The sequence below is a fragment of the Brassica napus genome, chromosome C3 (genome assembly GCF_020379485.1).
Source record: "Brassica napus cultivar Da-Ae chromosome C3, Da-Ae, whole genome shotgun sequence".
Taxonomy (NCBI): domain Eukaryota; kingdom Viridiplantae; phylum Streptophyta; class Magnoliopsida; order Brassicales; family Brassicaceae; genus Brassica; species Brassica napus.
In genome coordinates this window covers 72,886,701-72,905,077 of record NC_063446.1, presented here as the reverse complement: position 1 = coordinate 72,905,077, position 18,377 = coordinate 72,886,701, and the positions used below count along the sequence as shown (strand labels likewise).

The 18,377-nt window shown below is 28.7% G+C and overlaps 1 long non-coding RNA gene across 1 annotated transcript; it reads left to right on the top strand.

Annotated features, from left to right (window-relative positions):
• Nucleotides 1-3,222: 3,222 nt before the first annotated feature.
• On the top strand, nt 3,223-8,168 carry LOC106377320. Its single transcript, XR_001275786.3, has 2 exons — nt 3,223-7,657; nt 7,857-8,168. It is a non-coding gene; the product is annotated as an uncharacterized LOC106377320 (long non-coding RNA).
• Nucleotides 8,169-18,377: the final 10,209 nt, after the last annotated feature.

Here is an 18,377-nt window from a genome sequence, read left to right as displayed (position 1 = left end):
AATCCAAAAATTCACCAATCTTAATCCAGACCAAACGATGTAAAAATCGGAACTAAATTTTCAGGTTGCTCAGTGAATTTGGTTCAGTCGAGTTATATGAACTTTTTATCTGCTATATTTAAATCATAATCCAAACTAAACTATGTACTTAACGAATCATAGATATGTCACTAAACTTATTAGAATTAATCAACTTTTCTTAAGATTAAATTTAACAAAATTTACCAAACTGACCCAAATAATTAAAATTTAGCTAGCTTACACAAATTTTAGCTGTTTAAACCGAATTGTGTTTGGTTATAATGTAGTATCACATACTGTATAGATCCACATTTACTGATCCATTTAATATGGTATCATTTTTCCAGACACATATAACTTGACAAATTAACTGTAGTCATTACTAATTTCGTTCGGCAGATGAGTGTTTTGGAAAAAAATATTTTAAAAATAGATTTTGGTGTGTTTATATAATTTTTATTATTTAGAAATAGTAAATTGTAAATTTTAAGAAAAGCAATTAATCTTTTTGAAACATTATTTATCTTATAAAAAATACTTTTAATTTATCTGAAAATTGACAATTAGAAAATATGACGTATTTATGATGTGAATTTAATATGTTATTTTAATATGTATGAAAAAATGAAAAATATATCTGTAAGGAATGAAGTGAATATTAATTTTTTTACATCTGACTAATCTTGGAATACTCAGCTCCTCTCTAAAATTCAGCTTACGGTGTTGAACTGACATGTGAAAAATCTTCGGAAGCGAGGTGTAAACACAAACTGGATCAGACGCGGTGCTACAGAGACCATGTTACATCTCTTTCGCCAAACAGGTTTGGGAGTTGATCCCATGGCTCTTCAACTCAAGTTTGGCTGAATCATTCGGTAAAGGGCAAGAGACATCCCACCTGAGAATTAATCTACAAGGGTTTCGCCAAGGACCAATCTCTTCCCAAGGGTTGCTTGTGCTATTAGGAACTCCAGAAACTAACTCCTCTTCGAGAACATGATCAATCTCTGTTGCGGCATGGAAAACGGTCAAGAAGAGGGCCGGACTCGATTGGATCTTCACTGATTGGCGGTTAGAGTTGCCTTGCACCAAACAATCTCTCTCGGTATCATTCATATATGGCTTAGATCAGTCTCTCAAGAGCTCATTCGAGCGGTCAACCGACAACGGGTAGAGCTCTGCGGAACTCTATAGGACATCGCTTCTCTGTTGTATTCTCTTCTCTTCTATCCTTTCATTTTCATTCCTAAAAATTAAAATGGGCCAGCAAACCAAATTGCAAAGGCCTTTGCAAAGATTCTAATGGGCCTCCCATATAATATTTTCTTTATGATTTAAAACGATTTAAAGTGGTGTTTTGAGATTCAAACTATTTTACAAGCAATACGGAACTTTTATATAAAAAATATAAGCAAATAGATGTGTGTTACTTTACTTTGGATTCCTATTACTGTATCATTCTCTAACTTTGTTTTGATAGTTTTCATTTTTCAAATTTTTTTGTCTACATGATTTAATAATAGTATCCGGCGCCGGATAAACAAATGTATATAGAGATAAGGTACAATGATCGTATTCAAAACTGGAAAATTCAAAGAGCATCCTTACTGAAAAGTATCTTCATAAGAATTTCTTCCCATTACTATATTAATATTCAAAGTGATTTTATTATGTGATTTAGGCTTCGATTGGTGACATATTGTATTACAATTGAGTTACAATAAAAATTACGATTTGATGTATTTTGTAGTAAAAATTATGTTATAAAAAATATAGATTTATTTGGCAAGTTTTGCTGTAAAAAAATAAATTACTATTTTATTAATATAATTGATTGGTAACCTTTTTGATGTATAAGTTGCAGTATCTATTATTTTTTAAAATATAAATAATATTTAATACAAATTTAATAAAAATATTATAAAAACTAAATTATATTAAATTAAAATTAACTAATGATACTGAAATATACATATGTATATAAAGCTCCCATATATTAAACAATTTATGTGTATAAATTTTTAATTACGAAAAAAATATTAAAATCAAAATTATTAACAATTTAAATGACTAATTAAAGTGGACTTTATACAAAATAGTTTATTTACATAAGTTTTTAACTACCAAAAAAATTAACAACTAAAATTATATAATTTTTAAAAGTGAATATTTTTTTGGAAAAGCTATTTTGTATAATTTTGATAAATAACTTGGCTAACAAGTATATAACCATATTAATTTGTTAAAAATATTGTATATTAACTAATAGAAATTAACGTACACAACTACATGATTATATAATACTGTAAATTGCTAAATTTGTTTGAAAGAGGAGACGTGGTAGTGATAGTTAATAGACAAACCCCAAAAGATTATTTAACTCAAGTCTAATACTTGAAATTTTTGTTGATGTTGATTTAAAATTTGAGTTATCATTTTTACAAAGGGTATAACTCAAAATTGTAACTCAACGATAATCAATTATAACTCAAACACAACTTCAAAGTTCTAAAAGTAATTTATTACTGGTAACATTTTTGATTTAAATGCTTAACTCAAACTAAATCAAGTGTACTACATCTTACCAATCAAAATCAAAGCTTTAGTTTTCATGTCTAAATGACAATTGAACCAATGAGACAATAACAAGTGTCATATTAGTTTTTCAACATTGTATCAGAGTTTTTTCACATAAAATGCATGACTTATTATATATTGAATTTATTACGGGGTTTGTGAAAATTAATAAATACTTAGTTAAAAACTAATAATAAATCAATGACGTATATAAAAGCTTAAAACCTAATAAGAAAATAAGATTTTTAATATAACATATAGATTTAAATATTATTAAATCAAAATTCTTTTTTAATTATATATAAATTCATTACGGATATTTTTTTAAATTAATAAATTAGTGATTCAGATAAAAATTATTAATAAATCAATGACTAAGCTAAAACCTAATAAAAACATGACAAATAAGTAAAATTGATTAAAATCATGGAAAACATGACAAATAATCAAAATAAAAATAATTATATATCTAATTAACATATTTTATAGTTATATTATTTAAATTAATAAATTATGGATTCAACTAAAAACTATTAATAAATTAATGACTCGGCTTAAACTTAATTAAAACATGAAAAATAAGCAAAATTACCTAAAATCATGGAAATCATGACAAATAAGCTAAATCACTTCATAAATAATAGTATAGATATAACAAAATATAATATGATTTTAAAAATCTATGGGAAAATTAAATCAATGCCGAAAATATTTACTGTCGCTATAAGGTGATGTTATTTGGAACTTAAATAATCATCCATAAGCTTTTTTCTCTGTTTAGAGAGTTATTTTTTTTTGTAAACTTGTTTAGAGAGTATTTCCACTCTCTATGCAGTATTTTAGTGAATATTTTCTCGAATGCTAACCATTAGCTCATGGAGAAATTGGGGAGATGGTATGATGCAAGAAATGGAGTGCTCTACACAGGTTCTTTGCAACTTATAATGCAGCCTTGGAGTTTCTCTTTGTATATTTTCACCCAATTGATTTAGATTTCCTTTTTTGGTTCTTATATTAAAAGGTCCAGGAGTAGTAGCGTCGAGAATTTGCATGGACAAAGCCATCTCAGGCGCTTAGTCATATGCTAAATGCTAACCAGCTGATATACTATTTTTATATTGAAAAATGTGAATAATACTGGAACAAATTACTTTTTTTTTTGTATGTGTGTGTCATGTGTAACCAATAGCTTTCAGAATTTGGAGTTCGTATCATAAGCAATGAAGTGAAGATAATAGAAGATCCATAAGACCATCCCAGACATTTGGGATGAATTGATCACCAAGTTAAGTGTCCAACACTGTGTGTTAAACCAGCAAGAGATGGTTGCTCCACTGGTGTTGCATGATTATGATAAAACTCTTATTCAAATGTTTTTTTTTTAATTTTTGTTTCTTTAAACCTTGAGGCCTCTCCTGTAGTTCATACGTTCGGGTTACCTAAATAGTTAGTAAACTAAACTAACCTGAATTCACTTGGATTTTACCTTTAATTCTCACATAACTTTTGGACCCATTTGTAAGGCTCATTAAGACTGTCCAATTGACAAGCAACCACAAAGTTTTGTAACCACAAAATCGTGTGTTACATAAAATGCTCAGGCAATCCCAAAAGCCTTAGAACATCAAAGTCACACTAACACAAAAACTTAATCGGCATCTACGTCTATAGTATAATTTAGTTAAACTTCACAAAAACAATACATATTCTTTGCCATAATGCGGTGAAGAAAATTCCTATACAAAGAGCAGGAGAAACACTTAAAAACTCAAAAGTACCGTAAACGTAGAGGAACTCAGCAGGTGCTCATAAACTCACCATGTTTAACACCAGAAAGAAAAAAACAGGTCGAGAAGGTAGCCTTGATTTACATCATTTCCATTCAACAGTACTGGAATCAGTTCTCATCTCTTTAGTTCACCCTATACTTTCCAGTTTGACATTAGGAAACTACAGACTAACAAATCCAAATTTACAGCTGAAACATTTAATCACACTGTCAACTCTCTTAAGAGATTGTCTACCAAGGATTCCCAAAAACTTTTTCTGCAAATCCTGTGGAGTACCATAAATATAAAAAAAAAACTTGATTAGCTGAACCAAAGGGCTTTGTCTTCCAAGATAATTTGAAAACAATTTTCTCTTCTCTCTCATCAAACGCAGAGCCAGACCATTCCGCATCGACACACGGTGTGTCACACACCTTTTGCCACGGAACTCGGTTTAGACAATAGAATCTTTAACAGACTCATACCAGGAGCTCTTACCACTGCAAAATGAAAGAATCAAGACAACACAGTTCAAGTCTCGTCTCTGACGAAAATTTATGTAATTATTAACAAAATATATTTATACCCAAAAATGAATCTTTTGGCTCCCAAATCCCAATCTTTCATGATGGAGTGGTAAGAGAAAGAGGAATTAGGGAGATGGCTGAGTGTAAAACACACAGAAACAAACCATTCTTTGTTGTCTGACTGTGGTTGTATGATTAAGGAGGACGTCGATGTGACTGGTGCCGGAAAATAAACCGTAAACGTAGATCCACCGTACTGCTCTGTTTTCTGTCTCTTAAAATTGTGCTTATATATATTATTTGACTGTCAAAGGTATAATTAAGTATTCCGTTAATCCATCAAACAACTAATTTTTTCGAGATGTTCGAACTCTCACACTGGCGGACAAGTAAGAGCATATTATATGCTAGACCAAAATAACTTTCTTGTATAGATTGTGTAAACATTAACTTATATATAAGTTTTAGTTTAATCAAATAAACGTTATCTAAATTTTATTGTTTTAGTTTTATCAAATAAACCTATAATTATTTATGTTTTCAAATTTAACTTTAGAAATCATTACTTTTTTAAGTTTAAATTATTTATTATTAATTCAAATATTTATATTATACTTATTCACCAGTGTGAGAGTTCGAATTTCCCAAAAAGTAATTTTTAGTTTTACAGAAATTATCTAAAATGACGGGTTTTGATAAATTAACAGATGACTAACAGCTTTCACAGTTAATATATATAAGCATGATTTTGAGAATTTACGTAATATTTTCAAAATTTCTAATTTTACAGAATCCATCCAAAATGACGCCGTTTTGATAAATTAACGGATGGTGGCTAATGCTTTTGACGGATAAGCACGATTATGAGAATTCATATTATATTATTATTTTTATTTTTTTGCTTAGTTCAATATGGAATATGCATTACTATAAAGTTTGTGAATGAAAAAAGCACGACGCGTAAAGTTTATGTAGTATTTTTAAAATTTTGGGTTTAGTTCAATATAACATACACACTCTTACAAAGTTCTAAAAGGAATAAGCACAACGCTTAAATTTCAGGTTGAGATATACCTTTTTTTGGTGATGAGGTTGAAATATACCATTTTACCTTATGTTACGTGAATGTTTTTGGGTGAGCGGTAATGTAATTTCAGATAAGAGTCAAATCGCAATTTATTAAGAGGTTAAACTTCTTACAATTGGGCTTTGAGGCCCATTAGGATACAATAAATTATCCGGATATGATTCTTACGTTACGCGTCGCTATCCAAATGGGCCTTATTGACGTAGTTTCTTGAATGAGTTTATTTCAGTGTGAATTTGTAGTTGCGAAGACCCAATTACACTTTTGATATATATATATTTGGGGTGAATTTTGAAATCTAGATATAGTAAAAATTAATTCGTAGTTTAAGGCACCAAGTTACCGTTAGAGTCAACAAAAAAGAGAAAAATAATAGAATTTAATTCATGTTACCGTTAGAGCAAATTAAAAAAAGAAAAAAAAAAGAGAAAATAATAGAATTTAATTCATGACCGTTGGAGACAAAAAGATCAAATCTCCAGCCTCGCCTATAAATAAAGACCTCCTCTCGTACAGAACCTTACACTTGTCTTCTTCCTCTCTTACAGAACCTTATGTTTTTTCTTTCTTAAATATATTATATTAATTCTTACCTAAATTAGGGGATTCGGAAAACAGAGATCAACAACGAAACTAATCTAAGCTAGCCAAGAAGAAAAGGTTGAGGGTGATACGACTAGGGGAACGAAGCCCCTCCTCCGGTGAACACCGACAGCGTCGTAGTCGGACTCCGGGACTTCACAGGCGGAGGTGTCCAAGCCCAGCACAGATCCGTCACCGTTATCTTCAGTCCGCCATCCACGGAGGTGTCCCGCGGCGGCCCCAAAACGTCGGACGCAAAACGATGAAGAAGGTGTCCTTCCCGTCCATCATCACGGTTTGAGAGGAGGGCGGCTCAGATGAAGAAGAAACAATGGAAACCATACAAACTCTCCGCCGTCGCCAACCCACCGCGAATCTTCCCGTCCAGCATCACGCTTGCTCTGATCGTTCTTCACGCGGTTTATCAGGTCTTCTCTTTTCTTATTATACAAACTTTGTTTTTCTTTCTGCCAACCATGTTTCTCTGTTTTGAATTGAAATATTTTTTTTTTAAAAAAACATGTTTTTAGGGAAATTTTGTATAACTTGATTGATCAATGGAGAGTTAAGTGTGAATTTGTGACAACATTTGAACACCCAGTCTTTGTATCGTTAGATGTTGTAAATGTTTATTTGGTTTAACACTTATGATCACTAAATTCTTCTAATCAATCTAGAAACTATAAAATTTTCTTTTTTAAAAATAAGTTTTCAAGGTTTTGGGGAAATTTTTTATAGAGCTTGATTGATCATGGAAAGTTAGTGTAAATTTGTGAAATAAATAGAGTGGGCTATATATGATGGTTAGAGGTATTATCCTTTCTCCAGTCATTGTGATCGTAAGCTGGTAGTATCCCTTTATTTGGTTTAACACTTATGATCACTAATTTTTTCATAATTGATTAAAGTTATTATAAAAAGTTTCCCTTGTTTTCAGTTCTTTCTTTGATTTCTTTCTTTTATATTTTGTTGCCTTTTGTTTGTTCCATATGATCGACTTGTCGTTTTGTTGTTTCAGGATTCCGGTGGATGCTTGCTTTGATTGATGATGGCTGTTTTTGGTGTTTGGTCCTTCTCTGTTGGCGCTTTGTCAGGTCTTCTATCTTGTTTGTGTTTCAAAAGCTTGTGGTTGTTGAGACTCTGTTGATCTGTGAGAGAATGTTGATTATACGGCTGTCAGTTTATGGTTATACGTCCTCTGCGTTCAAGTTCCAGAAACTAGTGTTAGTCTTGTTCTCGTTTTTGGTTTGTGTCATTTGTAAGTGTTGTTTGCTGGTCACGTTCCTCGTTCAGCTTAGCCTGATGGACGTAGAAGAAGAAGCTGTAATTGGAACTTGAATAAAGGTATACGAGGAGAGGTATATTGAAGATCAGTACGAAGTGTTGAAAGCTTCTGGTGGCGAGCGAAGGTTTCAAGCTGAGTTGGATTAGCTTGGCACAGGAGTTGTTTGTTATTATCCTCATCTTCTTGAGCGATTGGGAAACAGAGAGATTGAGAGATTAGAGAGTATAGAGGAACCGATTGAGTTGTAATTTGTGTCTTGTACTTGTAAAGTTGTAACCGTACAAAAGTTATTAGTTTTATCGAAAACAGATAGAGATATATACAGAGAGGTAGTAAAGCTATTAGTTTCATCGAAAGTTTGTGCATTTGCCACTTAAAAAAAATGATATAAACTTAGGCTTCTTTCTTGTCTAACTGAAAGGGCGTTGTTATAGTGCAAGACTCTAAACCAATGGACAAGATTCTTAAACCCATTCGTTGGCTCTACGTTATCTTACTCGCACGACTTGAACTCGTTCAACTCCTGTATACGGACGGCCAAAGACAAATAAGCAATGTTTAAGTAATGTTTTACTGATAACATGAGTGTTTATATGTTTGCTCTGAACATAAAAAGAGCTTTTGTTCGTTGGGTTTTTAGTATTAATTTAGTAAAATTTCATAACACTCCTTAAATTGGTGGAGTAATTAACCACTATAAAATTACTGTTTTCTATAAAAACAGAGACAACAAAGGTTCCAAACTTCTTTGACCTTCATCATATGTTAGTAAAATATACAACTATGCATTAAAACAGTATTTTCATTTTTTTGAATTCTTCTCAAAATCTATGTGTTTAACATCTACGAAAATATTTAGTTTTTCATTAAATGCTCTATATACTGAATCCTATAAAATCGTTTTAATGTTTTGTCAATTAATGTAGTAAAATTTCATTATTAAATTGGTGGACTAACCACTATAAAATCGCTATTTTCTAGAAAAACGGAGATAATAAAGGTTCCAAACCTCTTTGACTTTCACCATATGTTGGTAAAGAATACAACTATGCATTAAAACAATATTTTTATTTTTTTTTGAATTCTTCTCAAAATCTATGTGTTAACTAACCCCCTACGAAAATATTTAGTTTTTCGGTAAATGTTCTATATTATGAAGCCTATGATCTTTAGTGTTGTTTTAAAATTTCTAAACACATTCTACATAATGTATATTAAACTTTCTTTCATTGTACATGGGCATCGTTTTAATTTTTTGTCAATTAATTTAGTAAAATTTCATAATACTCCCTAAATTAGTGGATTAACCAATATAAAATCGTTGTTCTCAAGAAAAACGGAGACAAAAAAGGTTCCAAACCTCTTTGACCTTCATCATATGTTAGTCAAGGATGAAATTATGCATTAAAACTGTATTTTGCATATTTTTGAATTTTTCTCAAATCTATGTGTTAACTACTATAAAATCGTTATTTTCTATTAAAACGGAGACAACAAAAGTTTCAAACCTCTTTTACCTTCATCATATCTTTAGTGTTGTTTTAAAATTTCTAAACACATTCTACATTTGTATTAATGTATATTAAACTATTTTTTCATTGTACATGGGCATCCTTTTAATTTTTTGTCAATTAATTTAGTAAAATTTCATAATACACCATAAATTGGTGGATTAACCACTATAAAATAGCTGTTCTCAAGAAAAACGGAGACAACAAAGGTTCCAAACCTCTTTGACCTTCATCATATGTTAGTCAAGGATGCAACTATGCATTAAAACAGTATTTTGCATATTTTTGAATTTTTCTCAAAATCTATGTGTTAACTACTTTAAAATCGTTATTTTCTATTAAAATGGAGACAACAAAAGTTTCAAACCTCTTTGACAATCATCATAAATTACTGAATGATGCAACTATGCATTAAAACAATATTTTCATATTTTTCAATTTTCCTCAAAATCTATGTGTTAACACCCCTACAAAAATATTTAATTTTTCGGTAAATGCTCTATATATTGAAGTCTATGATCTTTAGTGTTGTTTTAAAATTTCTAAACACATTCTACATTCTAAATTTGTATTAATGTATATAAAAGTCTCTTTCATTGTACATGGACATCGTTTTAATTTTTTGTCAATTAATTTAGTAAAATTTCATCATACTCCCTAAATTGGTGGACTAACCACTATAAAATAGCTATTTTGTAGAGAAAGGAGACAACAAAAGTTTCAAACATCTTTGACCTTCATTGTATGTTAGTGAAGGATTCAACTATGCATTAAAACAATATTTATTTATATTTTTAAAATTTTCTAAATTTATGTGTTAACCGCTACGAGAATATTGAATTTTCGGTAAATGCTCTATATACTGAAGCCTATGATCTTTAGTGTTGTTTTAAAATTTCTAAACACATTCTACATTTGTATTAATGTATATTAAACTCTATTTCATTGTACATGGACATCGTTTTAATTTTTTGTCAATTAATTTAATAAAGCTTTATAATACTGCATAAATTGGTGGATTAACCACTATAAAATCGCTATTTTGTAGAGAAACGGAGACAACAAAGGTTTCAAACCTCTTTGACTTCCTTAATATGTTAGTGAAGGATGCAATTGTGCATTAAAACAATATTTTCATATTTTTGAATTTTTCACAAAATCTATGTGTTAACCCCTACGAAAATATTTAGTTTTTCGGTAAATGCTATATATACTTAAGCTTATTATCTTTAGTGTTATTTTAAAATTTCTAAACACATTCTACATTTGTATTAATGTATATTAAACTCTCTTTCATGGTACATGAGAATCGTTTTAATTTTTTGTCAATTAATTTGGTAAAACTTCATAATATTCCCTAAAATGGTGGACTAACGGAGATAACAAAGGTTTTAATCCTCTTTGACCTTCATCATATGTTAGTGAAGGATGAAACTATGCATTAAAACTGGATTTTCATATTTTTTAATTTTTTCTCAAATTTTATGTGTAAACAAACCCCTACAAAAATATTGAGTTTTTCCGTAAATGTTCTATATACTGAAGCCTATTATCTTTAGTGTTGTATTAAAATTTCTAAACATATTCTACATTTGTATTAATGTATATTAAAATCTGTTTCATGGTACATGAGTATCGTTTTTATTTTTTGTCAATTAATTTAGTAAAACTTTATAATACTCCCTAAATTGGTAGACTAAACACAATAAAATCACTATTTTCTATAAAAACGGAGACAACAAAGGTTCCAAACCTCTTTGACCTTCATCATATGTTAGTGAAGGATGCAACAATGCATTAAAACATTATCTTCATATTTTTGAATTTATAATACTCCCTAAATTGGTGGACTAACCACTATAAAATAAATATTTTCTATAAAAACGGAGACAACAAAAGTTCCAAACCTATTTGACCTTCATCGTATATTAGTGAAGGATGCAACTATGCATTAAAACATTATTTTCATATTTTTGAATTTTTCTCAAAATCTATGTGTTAATCCCTACGAAAATATTTAGTTGTTCAGTAAATGCTCTATATACTGATGTCTATGATCTTTAGTGTTGTTTTAAAATTTCTAAAAACATTCTACATTTGTATTAATGTATATTAAAGTCTCTTTAATTATACATGGGCATCTTTTTTATTTTTTGTCAATTAATTTAGTAAAATTTCATAATACTCCCTAAATTGGTGGACTAACCACTATAAAATCGCTATTTTATAGACAAACGGAGACAGCAAAGGTTTCAACCTCGTTGACCTTCATTAAATGTTAATGAAAGATTCAACTATGCATTAAAACAATATTTTTCATATTTTTGATTTTTTTTTCAAAATCTATGTGTCTACGAGAATATTGAATTTTTCGGTAAATGCTCTATATACTGAAGCCTATGATCTTTAGTGTTGTTTTAAAATTTCTAAACACATTATACATTTGTAGTAATTTATAATAAACCCTCTTTCATTGTACATGGGCATCGTTTTAATTTTTTATCAATTAATTTAGTAAATCTTTATAATACTCCATAAATTGGTGGAATAACCACTATAAAATCGCAATTTTGTAGAGAAACAGAGACAACAAAGGTTCCAAACCTCTTTGACCTCCTTCATATGTTAGTGAAGGATGCAACTATGCATTAAAACCGTATTTTCATATTTTTTAATTTTTCTCAAAATCTATGTGTTAACCCCCCCTACGAAAATATTTTGTTTTTCGGTAAATGCTCTATATAGTGAAGCCTATTGTCTTTAGTGTTGTTTAAAAATTTTAAACACATTCTACATTTGTATTAATGTATATTAAACTCTCTTTCATGGTACATGAGAATCGTTTTAATTTTTTGTCAATTAATTTAGTAAAACTTCATAATACTCCCTAAATTGGTGGACTAACCACTACAAAATCGTTATTTTCAATTAAAACGGAGACAACAAAGGTTCCAAACCTCTGTGACCTTCATCATATGTTAGTGAATGATGCAACTATGCATTAAAACTGTATTTTCATATTTTTAATTTTTTCTCAAAATTTATGTGTTAACCCCTACGAAAATATTTAGTTTTACTGAAGCCTATTATCTTTAGTGTTGTTTTAAAAATTTTAAACACATTCTACATTTGTATTAATATATATTAAAATCTATTTCATGGTACATGGAAATCGTTTTAATTTTTTGTCAATTAATTTAGTAAAAGTTTATAATACTCCCTAAATTGGTTGGCTAACCACTATAAAATCGCTATTTTCTATAAAACCAGAGACAACAAAGGTTTCAAAACTCTTTGACCTTCATCATATGTTAGTGAAAGATACAACTATGCATTAAAACATTATCCTCATATTTTTGAATTTATAATACTCCCTAAATTGGTGGACTAACCACTATAAAATAAATATTTTCTTTAAAAATGGAGAAAACAAAAGTTCCAAACCTCTTTGACCTTCATCATATATTAGTGAAGGATGCAACTATGCATTAAAACGTTATTTTCATATTTTTGATTTTTTCTCAAAATCTATGTGTTAACCCATACGAAAATATTTTGTTGTTCAGTAAATGTTCTATATACTAAAGTCTATGATCTTTAGTGTTGTTTTAAAAATTTTAAACACATTCTACATTTGTATTAATGTATATTAAAGTCTCTTTATTTGTACATGAACATCTTTTTAATTTTTTGTCAGTTAATTTAGTAAAATTTCATAATACTCCCTAAATTGGTGGACTAACCACAATAAAATCGCTATTTTGTAGACAAACGGAGACAACAAAGGTTCCAAACCTCTTTGATCTTCATCATATGTTAGTAAAAGATGCAACTATGCATTAAAACAATAATTTTCATATTTTTGAATTTTTCTCAAAATCTATGTGTTAACAACCCCTACGAAAATATTGAATTTTTCAGTAAATGCACTGAAGCCTATGATATTTAGTGTTGTTTTAAAATTTCTAAACACATTATACATTTGTATTAATTTATATTAAACTCTTTCATTGTACATGGGTATCGTTTTAATTTTTTTATCAATTAATTTAGTAAATCTTTATAATACTCCATAAATTGGTGGAATAACCACTATAAAATCGATATTTTGTTGAGAAACGGAGACAACAAAGGTTCCAAAACTCTTTGACCTCCTTCATATGTTAGTGAAGGATGCGACTATGCATTAAAACCGTATTTTCATATTTTTCAATTTTTCTCAAAATCTATGTGTTAACCCCTACGAAAATATTTTATTTTTCGGTAAATACTCTATATAGTGAAGCCTATTGTTTTTAGTGTTATTTAAAATTTCAAAACACATTCTACATTTGTATTGATGTATATTAAACTCTCTTTCATGGTACATGAGAATCGTTTTAATTTTTTGTCAATTAATTTAGTAAAACTTCATAATACTCCCTAAATTGGTGGACTAACCACTACAAAATCATTATTTTCTATTAAAATGGAGGCAACAAAGGTTCCAAACCTCTTCGACCTTCATCATATGTTAGTGAATGATGCAACTATGCATTAAAAGTGTATTTTCATATTTTTAATTTTTTTTCTCAAATTTTATGTGTTAACCCCTACGATAATATTTAGTTTTTCCGTAAATGCTCTTAGTACTGAAGTCTGTTATCTTTAGTGTTGTTTTAAAATTTCTAAACACATTCTACATTTGTATTAATGTATATTAAACTCTATTTCATGGTACGTGGGAATCGTTTTAATTTTTTTTGTCAATTAATTTAGTAAAATTTCATAATACTCCCTAAATTGGTGGACCAACCACTATAAAATCGCTATTTTATAGACAAACGGAGACAACAAATGTTCCAAACCTCTTTAGCCTTCATCATATGTTAGTGAAAGATGCAACTATGCATTAAAACAATAATTTTCATATTTTTGAATTTTTTTCAAAATCTATGTGTTAACAACCCCTACGAAAATATTGAATTTTTCAGTAAATGTACTGAAGCCTATGATATTTAGTGTTGTTTTAAAATTTCTAAACACATTCTACAGTTGTATTAATTTATATTAAACTCTTTCATTGTACATGGGCATCGTTTTAATTTTTTTATCAATTAATTTAGTAAATCTTTATAATACTCCATAAATTGGTGGAATAACCACTATAAAATCGATATTTTGTTGAGAAACGGAGACAACAAAGGTTCCAAATCTCTTTGACCTCCTTCATATGTTAGTGAAGGATGCGACTATGCATTAAAACCGTATTTTCATATTTTTCAATTTTTTTCAAAATCTATGTGTAAACCACCCCCTACGAAAATATTTTGTTTTTCGGTAAATACTCTATATAGTGAAGCCTATTGTTTTTAGTGTTATTTAAAATTTTAAAACACATTCTACATTTGTATTGATGTATATTAAACTCTCTTTCATGGTACATGAGAATCGTTTTAATTTTTTGTCAATTAATTTAGTAAAACTTCATAATACTCCCTAAATTGGTGGACTAACCACTACAAAATCATTATTTTCTATTAAAATGGAGGCAACAAAGGTTCCAAACCTCTTCGACCTTCATCATATGTTAGTGAATGATGCAACTATGCATTAAAAGTGTATTTTCATATTTTTAATTTTTTTCTCAAATTTTATGTGTTAACCCCTACGATAATATTTAGTTTTTCCGTAAATGCTCTTAGTACTGAAGTCTGTTATCTTTAGTGTTGTTTTAAAATTTCTAAACACATTCTACATTTGTATTAATGTATATTAAACTCTATTTCATGGTACGTGGGAATCGTTTTAATTTTTTTGTCAATTAATTTAGTAAAATTTCATAATACTCCCTAAATTGGTGGACCAACCACTATAAAATCGCTATTTTATAGACAAACGGAGACAACAAATGTTCCAAACCTCTTTAGCCTTCATCATATGTTAGTGAAAGATGCAACTATGCATTAAAACAATAATTTTCATATTTTTGAATTTTTTTCAAAATCTATGTGTTAACAACCCCTACGAAAATATTGAATTTTTCAGTAAATGTACTGAAGCCTATGATATTTAGTGTTGTTTTAAAATTTCTAAACACATTCTACAGTTGTATTAATTTATATTAAACTCTTTCATTGTACATGGGCATCGTTTTAATTTTTTTATCAATTAATTTAGTAAATCTTTATAATACTCCATAAATTGGTGGAATAACCACTATAAAATCGATATTTTGTTGAGAAACGGAGACAACAAAGGTTTCAAACATCTTTGACCTCCTTCATATGTTAATGAAGGATGCGACTATGCCTTAAAACCGTATTTTCATATTTTTCAATTTTTCTCAAAATCTATGTGTTAACCCCCTACGAAAATATTTTGTTTTTCGGTAAATGCTTCATATAGTGAAGCCTATTGTTTTTAGTGTTATTTAAAATTTTAAAACACATTCTACATTTGTATTGATGTATATTAAACTCTCTTTCATGGTACATGAGAATCGTTTTAATTTTTTGTCAATTAATTTAGTAAAACTTCATAATACTCCCTAAATTGGTGGACTAACCACTACAAAATCGTTATTTTCTATTAAAATGGAGACAACAAAGGTTCCAAACATCTTCGACCTTCATCATATGTTAGTGAATGATGCAACTATGCATTAAAAGTGTATTTTCATATTTTTAATTTTTTCTCAAATTTTATGTGTTAACCCCTACGAAAATATTTAGTTTTTCTGTAAATGCTCTAAGTACTGAAGCCTGTTATCTTTAGTGTTGTTTTAAAATTTCTAAACACATTCTACATTTGTATTAATGTATATTAAACTCTATTTCATGGTACATGGGAATTGTTTTAATTTTTTTGTCAATTAATTTAGTAAAATTTCATAATACTCCCTAAATTGGTGGACAAACCACTATAAAATCGCTATTTTATAGACAAACGGAGACAACAAAGGTTCCAAACCTCTTTGACCTTCATCATATGTTAGTGAAAGATGCAACTATGCATTAAAACAGTATTTTCATATTTTTGAATTTGTTTCTCAAAATCTATGTGTTAACAACCCCTACGAAAATATTGAATTTTTTAGTAAATGCACTGAAGCCTACGAACTTTAGTGTTGTTTTAAAATTTCTAAACACATTCTACATTTTTATTATTTTATGTTAAACTCTCTTTCATTTTACATGGGCATCGTTTTATTTTTTTGTCAATTAATTTAGTAAAACTTCATAATACTCCCTAAATTGGTGGATTAACCACTACAAAATCGTTATTTTCTATTAAAACAGAGACAACAAAGATTCGAAACCTCTTTGACCTTCATCATATGTTAGCGAAAAATGCAACTATGCATTAAAACAATATTTTCATATTTTTGAATTTTTTCTCAAAATCTACGTGTTAACAACCCCTACGAAAATATTGAATTTTTTTAGTAAATGCACTGAAGCCTATGATCTTTTGTGTTGTTTTAAAATTTCTAAACACATTCTACATTTATATTATTTTATATTAAACTCTCTTTCATTTTACATGGGCATAGTTTTACTTTTTTATCAATTAATTTAGTAAATCTTTATAGTACTCCATAAATTGGTGGACTAACCACTATAAAATCGCTATTTTGTAGAGAAACGGAGACAACAAAAGTTCCAATCCTCTTTGACCTCCTTCATACGTTACTGAATGATGCAACTATGCATTAAAACAGTATTTTCATATTTTTGAATTTTTCACAAAATCAATGTGTTACCCCCTACGAAAATATTTAGTTTTTCGGTAAATGTTCTATATACTGTAACCTATTATATTTAGTGTTGTTTTGAAATTTCTAAACACATTCTTCATTTGTATTAATATATATTAAACTCTCTTTCATGGTACATGAGAATCGTTTTAATTTTTTGTCGATTAATTTAGTAAAACTTCATAATACTCCCTAAATTGGTGGACTAACCACTATAAAATCGTTATTTTCTATTAAAACGGAGACAATAAAGGTTTCAAACCTCTTTTACCTTCATCATATGTTTGTGAAGTATGCAACTATGCATTAAAACTGTATTTTCATATTTTTTTAATTTTTTCTCAAAATTTATGTGTTAACCGTTACGAAAATATTTAGTTTTTCCGTAAATGCTCTATATACTGAAGCCTATTATCTTTAGTGTTGTTTTAAAATTTATAAACATATTCTACATTTGTATTAAACTCTATTTCATGGTACATAGGAATCGTTTTAATTTTTTGTCAATTAATTTAGTAAAACTTCATAATACTCCCTAAATTGGTGGACTAACCACTATAAAATCCCTATTTTCTATAAAAACGGAGACAACAAAGGTCCCAAACCTCGTTGACCTTCATCATATATTAGTGAAGGATGCGACTATGCATTAAAACATTATTTTCATATTTTTGAATTTTTCTCAAAATGTATGTGTTAACAACCCCTACGAAAATATTGAATTTTTCAGTAAATGCACTGAAGCCTATGATATTTAGTGTTATTTTAAAATTTCTAAACACATTCTACATCTGTATTAATGTATATTAAAGTCTCTTTAATTGTACATGGGCAACTTTAATTTTTTTGTCAATTAATTTAGTAAAATTTCATAATACTCCCTAAATTGGTGGTCTAACCACTATAAAATCGCTATTTTGTAGACAAACAGAGAAAACAACGGTTTCAAACCTCTTTGACCTTCATTATATGTTAGTGAAGGATTCAACTATGCATTAAAACAATATTTTTTATATTTTTGAATTTTTCTCAAAATCTATGTGTTAACCGCTACGAAAATATTGAATTTTTCGGTAAATGCTCTCTATACTGAAGCCTATGATCTTTAGTGTTGTTTTAAAATTTCTAAACACATTCTATATTTGTATTAATTTATATTAAACTCTCTTTTATTGTACACTAGGGGGTGTTCGCGCTACGCGCGGGATTGTTGATAATTATTTTTGTTTTAAATGTTTTTATTTTATTTTTAAGTGTGCCATTTTGTCATTTTAGTTCCA